This window comes from Passer domesticus, chromosome W, assembly GCF_036417665.1.
Source record: "Passer domesticus isolate bPasDom1 chromosome W, bPasDom1.hap1, whole genome shotgun sequence".
Classification (NCBI taxonomy): domain Eukaryota; kingdom Metazoa; phylum Chordata; class Aves; order Passeriformes; family Passeridae; genus Passer; species Passer domesticus.
In genome coordinates, this window is record NC_087511.1 from 44,844,593 (window position 1) to 44,860,992 (window position 16,400).

Here is a 16,400-nt window from a genome sequence, read left to right on the forward strand (position 1 = left end):
CCTCTCTTTGCGTCCACTCGCCCTGGTCGAACCCGACCACCCAAGCTAGAAATTTCAAATTTTGCTGGATTTCTCCAAAACCAAAGTGGTCAGAATCTAGGGCACAGCAAGTGCTCAGAGCCCCAAAGGCCAGCTTTCATCTGATGCCCTGAGCATGGGGAAATGATTTCTTTTTCCCCTGGAAAATGACCTCTCTTTCCGGCCGCTCGCCCTGGCCGACCCTGAACACCCAAGCGAGTAATTTCCAAATTTTGCTGCATTTCTCCAAAACCAAAGTGGTCAGAATCTAGGGCACAGCAAGTGCTCAGTGCCTAAAAGGCCAGCTTTCATCTGATGCCCAGACCCTGTGCATATGACTTCTTTTCCGCCTGGAAAATGACCTCTCTTTGCGGCCACTCGCCCTGGACGACACTGTCCACTGAAGCCAGAAATTTCCAAATTTTGCTGGATTTCTCCAAAACTAAAATGGTCAGAATCTAGGGCACAGCAAGTGCTCAGAGCCCCAAAGGCCAGCTTCCATCTGATGCCCAGACCGTGGGGAAATGACTACTTTTTCCCTGGAAAATGGCGTCTCTTTCCGGCCACTCGCCCTGGATGACCCCGACCACCCACGCTTGAAATTGCAAATTTTGCTGGATTTCTCCAAAACGAAAGTGGTCAGAATCTACGTCCCAGCAAGTGCTCAGTGCCTAAAAGGCCAGCTTTCATCTGATGCCCAGACCCTGTGCATATGACTTCTTTTCCCCCTGGAAAATGACCTCTCTTTGCGGCCACTGGCCCTGGTCGACCCCGACCACCCAAGCTAGAAATTTCCAAATTTTGCTGGATTTCTCCAAAACCAAAGTGGTCAGAATCTAGGGCACAGCAAGTGCTCAGAGCCCCAAAGGCCCGCTTTCATCTGATGCCCTGAGCATGGGGAAATGACTTCATTTTCCCCTGGAAAATGGCCTCTTGTTGCGGCCACTCGCCCTGGCCGACCCTGACCACTGAAGCTAGAAATTTCCAAATTTTGCTGCATTTCTCCAAAACCAAAGTGGTCAGAATCTACGTCCCAGCAAGTGCTCAGAGCCCCAAAGGCCAGCTTTCATCTGATGCCCAGACCGTGGGGAAATGACTGCTTTTTCCCCTGGAAAATGACCTCTCTTTCCGGCCACTCGCCCTGGACGACCCTGACCACCCATGCTTGAAATCACAAATTTTGCTGGATTTCTCAAAAACAAATGTGGTCAGAATCTACGTCCCAGCAAGTGCTCAGTGCCTAGAAGGCCAGCTTTCATCTGAAGCCCTAAGCATGGGGAAATGATTTCTTTTTCCCCTGGAAAATGACCTCTCTTTGCGGCCACTCGCCCTGGTCGACCCCGACCACCCAAGCTAGAAATTTCCAAATTTTGCTGCATTTCTCCAAAACCAAAGTGGTCAGAATCTAGGGCACAGCAAGTGCTCAGAGCCCCAAAGGCCAGCTTTCATCTGATGCCCAGAGCCTGGAGAAATGGCTATTTTTTCCCCTGAAAATGACCTCTCTTTGCGGCCACTCGCCCTGGCCGACCCCGACCACCCAAACTAGAAATTTCAAATTTTGTTGGATTTCTCCAAAACTACAGGGGTCAGAATCTAGGCGAATGCAAGTCCGTAGAGCCCCAAATGTCAGCTTTCATCGGATGCCCTGACCCTGGGCAAATCACTTCTTGTTCCCCTGGAAAATGGCCTCTCTTTGCGGCCACTCGCCCTGGCCGACCCTGAGCTCCCAAACTAGAAATTTCCAAATTTTGCTGGATTTCTGCAAAACCAAAGTGGTCAGAATCTACGTCCCAGCAAGTGCTCAGCGCCTAAAAGGCCAGCTTTCATCTGATGCCCAGACCCTGTGCATATGACTTCTTTTTCCCCTGGAAAATGACCTCTCTTTGCGGCCACTCGCCCTGGCCAACACTGTCCACTGAAGCCAGAAATTTCCAAATTTTGCTGGATTTCTCCAAAACTAAAATGGTCAGAATCTAGGGCACAGCAAGTGCTCAGAGCCCCAAAGGCCAGCTTCCATCTGATGCCCAGACCGTGGGGAAATGACTACTTTTTCCCCTGGAAAATGGCCTCTCTTTCCGGCCACTCGCCCTGGACGACCCCGACCACCCACGCTTGAAATTGCAAATTTTGCTGGATTTCTCCAAAACGAAAGTGGTCAGAATCTACGTCCCAGCAAGTGCTCAGTGCCTAAAAGGCCAGCTTTCATCTGATGCCCAGACCCTGTGCATATGACTTGTTTTCCCCCTGGAAAATGACCTCTCTTTGCGGCCCCTGGCCCTGGTCGACCCCGACCACCCAAGCTAGAAATTTCCAAATTTTGCTGGATTTCTCCAAAACCAAAGTGGTCAGAATCTAGGGCACAGCAAGTGCTCAGAGCCCCAAAGGCCCGCTTTCATCTGATGCCCTGAGCATGGGGAAATGACTTCATTTTCCCCTGGAAAATGGCCTCTTGTTGCGGCCACTCGCCCTGGCCGACCCTGACCACTGAAGCTAGAAATTTCCAAATTTTGCTGCATTTCTCCAAAACCAAAGTGGTCAGAATCTACGTCCCAGCAAGTGCTCAGAGCCCCAAAGGCCAGCTTTCATCTGATGCCCAGACCGTGGGGAAATGACTTCTTTTTCCCCTGGAAAATGACCTCTCTTTCCGGCCACTCGCCCTGGACGACCCTGACCAGCCATGCTTGAAATTACAAATTTTGCTGGATTTCTCTAAAACAAAAGTGGTCAGAATCTACGTCCCAGCAAGTGCACAGTGCCTAAAAGGCCAGCTTTCATCTGATGCCCTGAGCATGGGGAAATGATTTCTTTTTCCCCTGGAAAATGACCTCTCTTTGCGGCCACTCGCCCTGGTCGACCCCGACCACCCAAGCTAGAAATTTCCAAATTTTGCTGCATTTCTCTAAAACGAAAGTGGTCAGAATCTACGTCCCAGCAAGTGCTCAGTGCCTAAAAGGCCAGCTTTCATCTGATGCCCAGACCCTGTGCATATGACTTCTTTTCCCCCTGGAAAATGACCTCTCTTTGCGGCCACTCGCCCTGTTCGACCCCGACCACCCACGCTTGAAATTGCAAATTTTGCTGGATTTCTCCAAAACGAAAGTGGTCAGAATCTACGTCCCAGCAAGTGCTCAGTGCCTAAAAGGCCAGCTTTCATCTGATGCCCAGACCCTGTGCATATGACTTCTTTTCCCCCTGGAAAATGACCTCTCTTTGCGGCCACTGGCCCTGGTCGACCCCGACCACCCAAGCTAGAAATTTCCAAATTTTGCTGGATTTCTCCAAAACCAAAGTGGTCAGAATCTAGGGCACAGCAAGTGCTCAGAGCCCCAAAGGCCAGCTTTCATCTGATGCCCTGAGCATGGGGAAATGATTTCTTTTTCCCCTGGAAAATGACCTCTCTTTCCGGCCACTCCCCGTGGCCGACCCTGAACACCCAAGGGAGAAATTTCCAAATTTTGCTGGATTTCTCCAAAACCAAAGTGGTCAGAATCTAGGTCCCACCATGTGCTCAGAGCCCCAAAGGCCAGCTTTCATCTGATGCCCAGACCCTGTGCATATGACTTCTTTTCCCCCTGGAAAATGACCTCTCTTTGCGGCCACTGGCCCTGGTCGACCCCGACCACCCAAGCTAGAAATTTCAAATTTTGCTGGATTTCTCCAAAACCAAAGTGGTCAGAATCTAGGGCACAGCAAGTGCTCAGTGCCTAAAAGGCCAGCTTTCATCTGATGCCCAGACCCTGTGCATATGACTTCTTTTCCCCCTGGAAAATGACCTCTCTTTGCGGCCACTCGCCCTGGACGACACTGTCCACTGAAGCCAGAAATTTCCAAATTTTGCTGGATTTCTCCAAAACTAAAATGGTCAGAATCTAGGGCACAGCAAGTGCTCAGAGCCCCAAAGGCCAGCTTCCATGTGATGCCCAGACCGTGGGGAAATGACTACTTTTTCCCTGGAAAATGGCCTCTCTTTCCGGCCACTCGCCCTGGACGACCCCGACCACCCACGCTTGAAATTGCAAATTTTGCTGGATTTCTCCAAAACGAAAGTGGTCAGAATCTACGTCCCAGCAAGTGCTCAGTGCCTAAAAGGCCAGCTTTCATCTGATGCCCAGACCCTGTGCATATGACTTCTTTTCCCCCTGGAAAATGACCTCTCTTTGCGGCCACTGGCCCTGGTCGACCCCGACCACCCAAGCTAGAAATTTCCAAATTTTGCTGGATTTCTCCAAAACCAAAGTGGTCAGAATCTAGGGCACAGCAAGTGCTCAGAGCCCCAAAGGCCCGCTTTCATCTGATGCCCTGAGCATGGGGAAATGACTTCATTTTCCCCTGGAAAATGGCCTCTTGTTGCGGCCACTCGCCCTGGCCGACCCTGACCACTGAAGCTAGAAATTTCCAAATTTTGCTGCATTTCTCCAAAACCAAAGTGGTCAGAATCTACGTCCCAGCAAGTGCTCAGAGCCCCAAAGGCCAGCTTTCATCTGATGCCCAGACCGTGGGGAAATGACTGCTTTTTCCCCTGGAAAATGACCTCTCTTTCCGGCCACTCGCCCTGGACGACCCTGACCACCCATGCTTGAAATTACAAATTTTGCTGGATTTCTCCAAAACCAAAGTGGTCAGAATCTAGGGCACAGCAAGTGCTCAGAGCCCCAAAGGCCAGCTTTCATCTGATGCCCTGAGCATGGGGAAATGATTTCTTTTTCCCCTGGAAAATGACCTCTCTTTGCGGCCACTCGCCCTGGTCGACCCCGACCACCCAAGCTAGAAATTTCCAAATTTTGCTGCATTTCTCCAAAACCAAAGTGGTCAGAATCTAGGGCACAGCAAGTGCTCAGAGCCCCAAAGGCCAGCTTCCATCTGATGCCCAGACCGTGTGGAAATGACTACTTTTTCCCCTGGAAAATGACCTCTCTTTCCGGCCACTCGCCCTGGACGACCCCGACCACCCACGCTTGAAATTACAAATTTTTCTGGATTTCTCTAAAACAAAAGTGGTCAGAATCTACGTCCCAGCAAGTGCTCAGTGCCGAAAAGGCCAGCTTTCATCTGATGCCCAGACCCTGTACATATGACTTCTTTTCCCCCTGGAAAATGACCTCTCTTTGCGTCCACTCGCCCTGGTCGAACCCGACCACCCAAGCTAGAAATTTCAAATTTTGCTGGATTTCTCCAAAACCAAAGTGGTCAGAATCTAGGGCACAGCAAGTGCTCAGAGCCCCAAAGGCCAGCTTTCATCTGATGCCCTGAGCATGGGGAAATGATTTCTTTTTCCCCTGGAAAATGACCTCTCTTTCCGGCCGCTCGCCCTGGCCGACCCTGAACACCCAAGCGAGTAATTTCCAAATTTTGCTGCATTTCTCCAAAACCAAAGTGGTCAGAATCTAGGGCACAGCAAGTGCTCAGTGCCTAAAAGGCCAGCTTTCATCTGATGCCCAGACCCTGTGCATATGACTTCTTTTCCCCCTGGAAAATGACCTCTCTTTGCGGCCACTCGCCCTGGACGACACTGTCCACTGAAGCCAGAAATTTCCAAATTTTGCTGGATTTCTCCAAAACTAAAATGGTCAGAATCTAGGGCACAGCAAGTGCTCAGAGCCCCAAAGGCCAGCTTTCATCTGATGCCCAGACCGTGGGGAAATGACTACTTTTTCCCTGGAAAATGGCGTCTCTTTCCGGCCACTCGCCCTGGATGACCCCGACCACCCACGCTTGAAATTGCAAATTTTGCTGGATTTCTCCAAAACCAAAGTGGTCAGAATCTACGTCCCAGCAAGTGCTCAGTGCCTAAAAGGCCAGCTTTCATCTGATGCCCAGACCCTGTGCATATGACTTCTTTTCCCCCTGGAAAATGACCTCTCTTTGCGGCCACTGGCCCTGGTCGACCCCGACCACCCAAGCTAGAAATTTCCAAATTTTGCTGGATTTCTCCAAAACCAAAGTGGTCAGAATCTAGGGCACAGCAAGTGCTCAGAGCCCCAAAGGCCCGCTTTCATCTGATGCCCTGAGCATGGGGAAATGACTTCATTTTCCCCTGGAAAATGGCCTCTTGTTGCGGCCACTCGCCCTGGCCGACCCTGACCACTGAAGCTAGAAATTTCCAAATTTTGCTGCATTTCTCCAAAACCAAAGTGGTCAGAATCTACGTCCCAGCAAGTGCTCAGAGCCCCAAAGGCCAGCTTTCATCTGATGCCCAGACCGTGGGGAAATGACTGCTTTTTCCCCTGGAAAATGACCTCTCTTTCCGGCCACTCGCCCTGGACGACCCTGACCACCCATGCTTGAAATTACAAATTTTGCTGGATTTCTCTAAAACAAATGTGGTCAGAATCTACGTCCCAGCAAGTGCTCAGTGCCTAGAAGGCCAGCTTTCATCTGAAGCCCTAAGCATGGGGAAATGATTTCTTTTTCCCCTGGAAAATGACCTCTCTTTGCGGCCACTCGCCCTGGTCGACCCCGACCACCCAAGCTAGAAATTTCCAAATTTTGCTGCATTTCTCCAAAACCAAAGTGGTCAGAATCTAGGGCACAGCAAGTGCTCAGAGCCCCAAAGGCCAGCTTCCATCTGATGCCCAGACCGTGGGGAAATGACTACTTTTTCCCCTGGAAAATGACCTCTCTTTCCGGCCACTCCCCCTGGACGACCCCGACCACCCACGCTTGAAATTACAAATTTTTCTGGATTTCTCTAAAACAAAAGTGGTCAGAATCTACGTCCCAGCAAGTGCTCAGTGCCGAAAAGGCCAGCTTTCATCTGATGCCCAGACCCTGTGCATATGACTTCTTTTCCCCCTGGAAAATGACCCCTCTTTGCGTCCACTCGCCCTGGTCGAACCCGACCACCCAAGCTAGAAATTTCAAATTTTGCTGGATTTCTCCAAAACCAAAGTGGTCAGAATCTAGGGCACAGCAAGTGCTCAGAGCCCCACAGGCCAGCTTTCATCTGATGCCCTGAGCATGGGGAAATGATTTCTTTTTCCCCTGGAAAATGACCTCTCTTTGCGGCCACTCGCCCTGGTCGACCCCGACCACCCAAGCTAGAAATTTCCAAATTTTGCTGCATTTCTCCAAAACCAAAGTGGTCAGAATCTAGGGCACAGCAAGTGCTCAGAGCCCCAAAGGCCAGCTTCCATCTGATGCCCAGACCGTGGGGAAATGACTACTTTTTCCCCTGGAAAATGACCTCTCTTTCCGGCCACTCGCCCTGGACGACCCCGACCACCCACGCTTGAAATTACAAATTTTTCTGGATTTCTCTAAAACAAAAGTGGTCAGAATCTACGTCCCAGCAAGTGCTCAGTGCCGAAAAGGCCAGCTTTCATCTGATGCCCAGACCCTGTGCATATGACTTCTTTTCCCCCTGGAAAATGACCTCTCTTTGCGTCCACTCGCCCTGGTCGAACCCGACCACCCAAGCTAGAAATTTCAAATTTTGCTGGATTTCTCCAAAACCAAAGTGGTCAGAATCTAGGGCACAGCAAGTGCTCAGAGCCCCAAAGGCCAGCTTTCATCTGATGCCCTGAGCATGGGGAAATGATTTCTTTTTCCCCTGGAAAATGACCTCTCTTTCCGGCCACTCGCCCTGGCGGACCCTGAACACCCAAGCGAGAAATTTCCAAATTTTGCTGCATTTCTCCAAAACCAAAGTGGTCAGAATCTAGGGCACAGCAAGTGCTCAGTGCCTAAAAGGCCAGCTTTCATCTGATGCCCAGACCCTGTGCATATGACTTCTTTTCCCCCTGGAAAATGACCTCTCTTTGCGGCCACTCGCCCTGTTCGACCCCGACCACCCAAGCTAGAAATTTCCAAATTTTGCTGGATTTCTCCAAAACCAAAGTGGTCAGAATCTAGGGCACAGCAAGTGCTCAGAGCCCCAAAGGCCCGCTTTCATCTGATGCCCTGAGCATGGGGAAATGACTTCATTTTCCCCTGGAAAATGGCCTCTTGTTGCGGCCACTCGCCCTGGCCGACCCTGACCACTGAAGCTAGAAATTTCCAAATTTTGCTGCATTTCTCCAAAACCAAAGTGGTCAGAATCTACGTCCCAGCAAGTGCTCAGAGCCCCAAAGGCCAGCTTTCATCTGATGCCCAGACCGTGGGGAAATGACTGCTTTTTCCCCTGGAAAATGACCTCTCTTTCCGGCCACTCGCCCTGGACGACCCTGACCACCCATGCTTGAAATTACAAATTTTGCTGGATTTCTCTAAAACAAATGTGGTCAGAATCTACGTCCCAGCAAGTGCTCAGTGCCTAAAAGGCCAGCTTTCATCTGAAGCCCTAAGCATGGGGAAATGATTTCTTTTTCCCCTGGAAAATGACCTCTCTTTGCGGCCACTCGCCCTGGTCGACCCCGACCACCCAAGCTAGAAATTTCCAAATTTTGCTGCATTTCTCCAAAACCAAAGTGGTCAGAATCTAGGGCACAGCAAGTGCTCAGAGCCCCAAAGGCCAGCTTCCATCTGATGCCCAGACCGTGGGGAAATGACTACTTTTTCCCCTGGAAAATGACCTCTCTTTCCGGCCACTCGCCCTGGACGACCCCGACCACTCACGCTTGAAATTACAAATTTTTCTGGATTTCTCTAAAACAAAAGTGGTCAGAATCTACGTCCCAGCAAGTGCTCAGTGCCGAAAAGGCCAGCTTTCATCTGATGCCCAGACCCTGTGCATATGACTTCTTTTCCCCCTGGAAAATGACCCCTCTTTGCCTCCACTCGCCCTGGTCGAACCCGACCACCCAAGCTAGAAATTTCAAATTTTGCTGGATTTCTCCAAAACCAAAGTGGTCAGAATCTAGGGCACAGCAAGTGCTCAGAGCCCCAAAGGCCAGCTTTCATCTGATGCCCTGAGCATGGGGAAATGATTTCTTTTTCCCCTGGAAAATGACCTCTCTTTCCGGCCACTCGCCCTGGTCGACCCCGACCACCCAAGCTAGAAATTTCCAAATTTTGCTGCATTTCTCCAAAACCAAAGTGGTCAGAATCTAGGGCACAGCAAGTGCTCAGAGCCCCAAAGGCCAGCTTCCATCTGATGCCCAGACCGTGGGGAAATGACTACTTTTTCCCCTGGAAAATGACCTCTCTTTCCGGCCACTCGCCCTGGACGACCCCGACCACCCACGCTTGAAATTACAAATTTTTCTGGATTTCTCTAAAACAAAAGTGGTCAGAATCTACGTCCCAGCAAGTGCTCAGTGCCGAAAAGGCCAGCTTTCATCTGATGCCCAGACCCTGTGCATATGACTTCTTTTCCCCCTGGAAAATGACCTCTCTTTGCGTCCACTCGCCCTGGTCGAACCCGACCACCCAAGCTAGAAATTTCAAATTTTGCTGGATTTCTCCAAAACCAAAGTGGTCAGAATCTAGGGCACAGCAAGTGCTCAGAGCCCCAAAGGCCAGCTTTCATCTGATGCCCTGAGCATGGGGAAATGATTTCTTTTTCCCCTGGAAAATGACCTCTCTTTCCGGCCACTCGCCCTGGCGGACCCTGAACACCCAAGCGAGAAATTTCCAAATTTTGCTGCATTTCTCCAAAACCAAAGTGGTCAGAATCTAGGGCACAGCAAGTGCTCAGTGCCTAAAAGGCCAGCTTTCATCTGATGCCCAGACCCTGTGCATATGACTTCTTTTCCCCCTGGAAAATGACCTCTCTTTGCGGCCACTCGCCCTGTTCGACCCCGACCACCCAAGCTAGAAATTTCCAAATTTTGCTGGATTTCTCCAAAACCAAAGTGGTCAGAATCTAGGGCACAGCAAGTGCTCAGAGCCCCAAAGGCCCGCTTTCATCTGATGCCCTGAGCATGGGGAAATGACTTCATTTTCCCCTGGAAAATGGCCTCTTGTTGCGGCCACTCGCCCTGGCCGACCCTGACCACTGAAGCTAGAAATTTCCAAATTTTGCTGCATTTCTCCAAAACCAAAGTGGTCAGAATCTACGTCCCAGCAAGTGCTCAGAGCCCCAAAGGCCAGCTTTCATCTGATGCCCAGACCGTGGGGAAATGACTGCTTTTTCCCCTGGAAAATGACCTCTCTTTCCGGCCACTCGCCCTGGACGACCCTGACCACCCATGCTTGAAATTACAAATTTTGCTGGATTTCTCTAAAACAAATGTGGTCAGAATCTACGTCCCAGCAAGTGCTCAGTGCCTAGAAGGCCAGCTTTCATCTGAAGCCCTAAGCATGGGGAAATGATTTCTTTTTCCCCTGGAAAATGACCTCTCTTTGCGGCCACTCGCCCTGGTCGACCCCGACCACCCAAGCTAGAAATTTCCAAATTTTGCTGCATTTCTCCAAAACCAAAGTGGTCAGAATCTAGGGCACAGCAAGTGCTCAGAGCCCCAAAGGCCAGCTTCCATCTGATGCCCAGACCGTGGGGAAATGACTACTTTTTCCCCTGGAAAATGACCTCTCTTTCCGGCCACTCGCCCTGGACGACCCCGACCACTCACGCTTGAAATTACAAATTTTTCTGGATTTCTCTAAAACAAAAGTGGTCAGAATCTACGTCCCAGCAAGTGCTCAGTGCCGAAAAGGCCAGCTTTCATCTGATGCCCAGACCCTGTGCATATGACTTCTTTTCCCCCTGGAAAATGACCCCTCTTTGCCTCCACTCGCCCTGGTCGAACCCGACCACCCAAGCTAGAAATTTCAAATTTTGCTGGATTTCTCCAAAACCAAAGTGGTCAGAATCTAGGGCACAGCAAGTGCTCAGAGCCCCAAAGGCCAGCTTTCATCTGATGCCCTGAGCATGGGGAAATGATTTCTTTTTCCCCTGGAAAATGACCTCTCTTTCCGGCCACTCGCCCTGGTCGACCCCGACCACCCAAGCTAGAAATTTCCAAATTTTGCTGCATTTCTCCAAAACCAAAGTGGTCAGAATCTAGGGCACAGCAAGTGCTCAGAGCCCCAAAGGCCAGCTTCCATCTGATGCCCAGACCGTGGGGAAATGACTACTTTTTCCCCTGGAAAATGACCTCTCTTTCCGGCCACTCGCCCTGGACGACCCCGACCACCCACGCTTGAAATTACAAATTTTTCTGGATTTCTCTAAAACAAAAGTGGTCAGAATCTACGTCCCAGCAAGTGCTCAGTGCCGAAAAGGCCAGCTTTCATCTGATGCCCAGACCCTGTGCATATGACTTCTTTTCCCCCTGGAAAATGACCTCTCTTTGCGTCCACTCGCCCTGGTCGAACCCGACCACCCAAGCTAGAAATTTCAAATTTTGCTGGATTTCTCCAAAACCAAAGTGGTCAGAATCTAGGGCACAGCAAGTGCTCAGAGCCCCAAAGGCCAGCTTTCATCTGATGCCCTGAGCATGGGGAAATGATTTCTTTTTCCCCTGGAAAATGACCTCTCTTTCCGGCCACTCGCCCTGGCGGACCCTGAACACCCAAGCGAGAAATTTCCAAATTTTGCTGCATTTCTCCAAAACCAAAGTGGTCAGAATCTAGGGCACAGCAAGTGCTCAGTGCCTAAAAGGCCAGCTTTCATCTGATGCCCAGACCCTGTGCATATGACTTCTTTTCCCCCTGGAAAATGACCTCTCTTTGCGGCCACTCGCCCTGTTCGACCCCGACCACCCAAGCTAGAAATTTCCAAATTTTGCTGCATTTCTCCAAAACCAAAGTGGTCAGAATCTACGTCCCAGCAAGTGCTCAGAGCCCCAAAGGCCAGCTTTCATCTGATGCCCAGACCCTGTGCATATGACTTCTTTTCCGCCTGGAAAATGACCTCTCTTTGCGGCCACTCGCCCTGGACGACACTGTCCACTGAAGCCAGAAATTTCCAAATTTTGCTGGATTTCTCCAAAACTAAAATGGTCAGAATCTAGGGCACAGCAAGTGCTCAGTGCCCCAAAGGCCAGCTTCCATCTGATGCCCAGACCGTGGGGAAATGACTACTTTTTCCCCTGGAAAATGGCCTCTCTTTCCGGCCACTCGCCCTGGACGACCCCGACCACCCACGCTTGAAATTGCAAATTTTGCTGGATTTCTCCAAAACGAAAGGGGTCAGAATCTACGTCCCAGCAAGTGCTCAGTGCCTAAAAGGCCAGCTTTCATCTGATGCCCAGACCCTGTGCATATGACTTCTTTTCCCCCTGGAAAATGACCTCTCTTTGCGGCCACTCGCCCTGGTCGACCCCGACCACCCAAGCTAGAAATTTCCAAATTTTGCTGGATTTCTCCAAAACTAAAATGGTCAGAATCTAGGGCACAGCAAGTGCTCAGAGCCCCAAAGGCCAGCTTCCATCTGATGCCCAGACCGTGGGGAAATGACTACTTTTTCCCCTGGAAAATGGCCTCTCTTTCCGGCCACTCGCCCTGGACGACCCCGACCACCCACGCTTGAAATTGCAAATTTTGCGGGATTTCTCCAAAACGAAAGTGGTCAGAATCTACATCCCAGCAAGTGCTCAGTGCCTAAAAGGCCAGCTTTCATCTGATGCCCAGACCCTGTGCATATGACTGCTTTTTCCCCTGGAAAATGACCTCTCTTTGCAGCCACTCGCCCTGGACGACCCCGACCACGCATGCTTGAAATTACAAATTTTGCTGCATTTCTCCAAAACAAAAGTGGTCAGAATCTACGTCCCAGCAAGTGCTCAGTGCCTAAAAGGCCAGCTTTCATCTGATGCCCTGAGCATGGTGAAATGATTTCTTTTTCCCCTGGAAAATGACCTCTCTTTGCGGCCACTCGCCCTGGTCGACCCCGACCACCCAAACTAGAAATTTCCAAATTTTGCTGCATTTCTCCAAAACCAAAGTGTTCAGAATCTAGGGCACAGCAAGTGCTCAGAGCCCCAAAGGCCAGCTTCCATCTGATGCCCTGAGCAAGGGGAAATGACTACTTTTTCCCCTGGAAAATGACCTCTCTTTCCGGCCACTCGCCCTGGACGACCCAGACCACCCACGCTTGAAATTACAAATTTTGCTGGATTTCTCTAAAACAAAAGTGGTCAGAATCTACGTCCCAGCAAGTGCTCAGTGCCTAAAAGGCCAGCTTTCATCTGATGCCCAGACCCTGTGCATATGACTTCTTTTCCCCCTGGAAAATGACCTCTCTTTGCGTCCACTCGCCCTGGTCGAACCCGACCACCCAAGCTAGAAATTTCAAATTTTGCTGGATTTCTCCAAAACCAAAGTGGTCAGAATCTAGGGCACAGCAAGTGCTCAGAGCCCCAAAGGCCAGCTTTCATCTGATGCCCTGAGCATGGGGAAATGATTTCTTTTTCCCCTGGAAAATGACCTCTCTTTCCGGCCACTCGCCCTGGCGGACCCTGAACACCCAAGCGAGAAATTTCCAAATTTTGCTGGATTTCTCCAAAACCAAAGTGGTCAGAATCTAGGGCACAGCAAGTGCTCAGTGCCTAAAAGGCCAGCTTTCATCTGATGCCCAGACCCTGTGCATATGACTTCTTTTCCCCCTGGAAAATGACCTCTCTTTGCGGCCACTGGCCCTGGTCGACCCCGACCACCCAAGCTAGAAATTTCCAAATTTTGCTGGATTTCTCCAAAACCAAAGTGGTCAGAATCTAGGGCACAGCAAGTGCTCAGAGCCCCAAAGGCCAGCTTTCATCTGATGCCCTGAGCATGGGGAAATGATTTCTTTTTCCCCTGGAAAATGACCTCTCTTTCCGGCCACTCCCCGTGGCCGACCCTGAACACCCAAGCGAGAAATTTCCAAATTTTGCTGGATTTCTCCAAAACCAAAGTGGTCAGAATCTAGGGCCCACCATGTGCTCAGAGCCCCAAAGGCCAGCTTTCATCTGATGCCCAGACCCTGTGCATATGACTCCTTTTCCCCCTGGAAAATGACCTCTCTTTGCGGCCACTCGCCCTGGACGACCCCGACCACCCAAGCTAGAAATTTCCAAATTTTGCTGCATTTCTCCAAAACCAAAGTGGTCAGAATCTAGGTCCCACCATGTGCTCAGAGCCCCAAAAGCCAGCTTTCATCTGATGCCCAGAGCCTGGAGAAATGGGTATTTTTTCCCCTGAAAATGACCTCTCTTTGCGACCACTTGCCCTGGCCGACCCCGACCACCCAAACTAGAAATTTCAAATTTTGTTGGATTCCTCCAAAACTACAGTGGTCAGAATCTAGGGCACAGCAAGTGCTCAGAGCCCCAAAGGCCCGCTTTCATCTGATGCCCTGAGCATGGGGAAATGACTTCATTTTCCCCTGGAAAATGGCCTCTCTTTGCGGCCACTCGCCCTGGCCGACACTGTCCACTGAAGCTAGAAATTTCCAAATTTTGCTGGATTTCTCCAAAACTAAAATGGTCAGAATCTAGGGCACAGCAAGTGCTCAGAGCCCCAAAGGCCAGCTTCCATCTGATGCCCAGACCGTGGGGAAATGACTACTTTTTCGCCTGGAAAATGGCCTCTCTTTCCGGCCACTCGCCCTGGACGACCCCGACCACCCACGCTTGAAATTGCAAATTTTGCTGGATTTCTCCAAAACGAAAGGGGTCAGAATCTACGTCCCAGCAAGTGCTCAGTGCCTAAAAGGCCAGCTTTCATCTGATGCCCAGACCCTGTGCATATGACTTCTTTTCCCCCTGGAAAATGACCTCTCTTTGCGGCCACTGGCCCTGGTCGACCCCGACCACCCAAGCTAGAAATTTCCAAATTTTGCTGGATTTCTCCAAAACCAAAGTGGTCAGAATCTAGGGCACAGCAAGTGCTCAGAGCCCCAAAGGCCAGCTTTCATCTGATGCCCTGAGCATGGGGAAATGATTTCTTTTTCCCCTGGAAAATGACCTCTCTTTCCGGCCACTCGCCCTGGCCGACCCTGAACACCCAAGCGAGAAATTTCCAAATTTTGCTGCATTTCTCCAAAACCAAAGTGGTCAGAATCTAGGTCCCACCATGTGCTCAGAGCCCCAAAGGCCAGCTTTCATCTGATGCCCAGACCCTGTGCATATGACTTCTTTTCCCCCTGGAAAATGACCTCTCTTTGCGGCCACTGGCCCTGGTCGACCCCGACCACCCAAGCTAGAAATTTCCAAATTTTGCTGGATTTCTCCAAAACCAAAGTGGTCAGAATCTAGGGCACAGCAAGTGCTCAGAGCCCCAAAGGCCAGCTTTCATCTGATGCCCAGAGCCTGGAGAAATGGCTATTTTTTCCCCTGAAAATGACCTCTCTTTGCGACCACTCGCCCTGGCCGACCCCGACCACCCAAACTAGAAATTTCAAATTTTGCTGGATTTCTCCAAAACTACAGTGGTCAGAATCTAGGCGAATGCAAGTCCGTAGAGCCCCAAATGTCAGCTTTCATCTGATGCCCTGACCCTGGGCAAATCACTTCTTGTTCCCCTGGAAAATGGCCTCTCTTTCCGGCCACTCGCCCTGGTCGACCCCGACCACCCAAGCTAGAAATTTCCAAATTTTGCTGGATTTCTCCAAAACCAAAGTGGTCAGAATCTAGGGCACAGCAAGTGCTCAGAGCCCCAAAGGCCCGCTTTCATCTGATGCCCTGAGCATGGGGAAATGACTTGATTTTCCCCTGGAAAATGGCCTCTTGTTGCGACCACTCGCCCTGGCCGACCCTCACCACTGAAGCTAGAAATTTCCAAATTTTGCTGCATTTCTCCAAAACCAAAGTGGTCAGTATCTAGGTCCCAGCAAGTGCTCAGAGCCCCAAAGGCCAGCTTCCATCTGATGCCCTGACCGTGGGGAAATGACTGCTTTTTCCCCTGGAAAATGACCTCTCTTTGCGGCCACTCGCCCTGGACGACCCCGAACACCCATGCTTGAAATTACAAATTTTGCTGGATTTCTCTAAAACAAAAGTGGTCAGAATCTACGTCCCAGCAAGTGCTCAGTGCCTAAAAGGCCAGCTTTCATCTGATGCCCAGACCCTGTGCATATGACTTCTTTTCCCCCTGGAAAATGACCTCTCTTTGCGGCCACTCGCCCTGGTCGACCCCAACCACCCAAGCTAGAAATTTCCAAATTTTGCTGGATTTCTCCAAAACCAAAGTGGTCAGAATCTAGGGCACAGCAAGTGCTCAGAGCCCCAAAGGCCAGCTTTCATCTGACGCCCTGAGCATGGGGAAATGACTTCTTTTTCCCCTGGAAAATGACCTCTCTTTCCGGCCACTCGCCCAGGCCGACCCTGAACACCCAAGCGAGAAATTTCCAAATTTTGCTGGATTTCTGCAAAACCAAAGTGGTCAGAATCTAGGGCCCACCATGTGCTCAGAGCCCCAAAGGCCAGCTTTCATCTGATGCCCAGAGCCTGGAGAAATGGCTATTTTTTCCCCTGAAAATGACGTCTCTTTGCGACCACTCGCCCTGGCCGACCCCGACCACCCAAACTAGAAATTTCAAATTTTGCTGGATTTCTCCAAAACTACAGTGGTCAGAATCTAGGCGA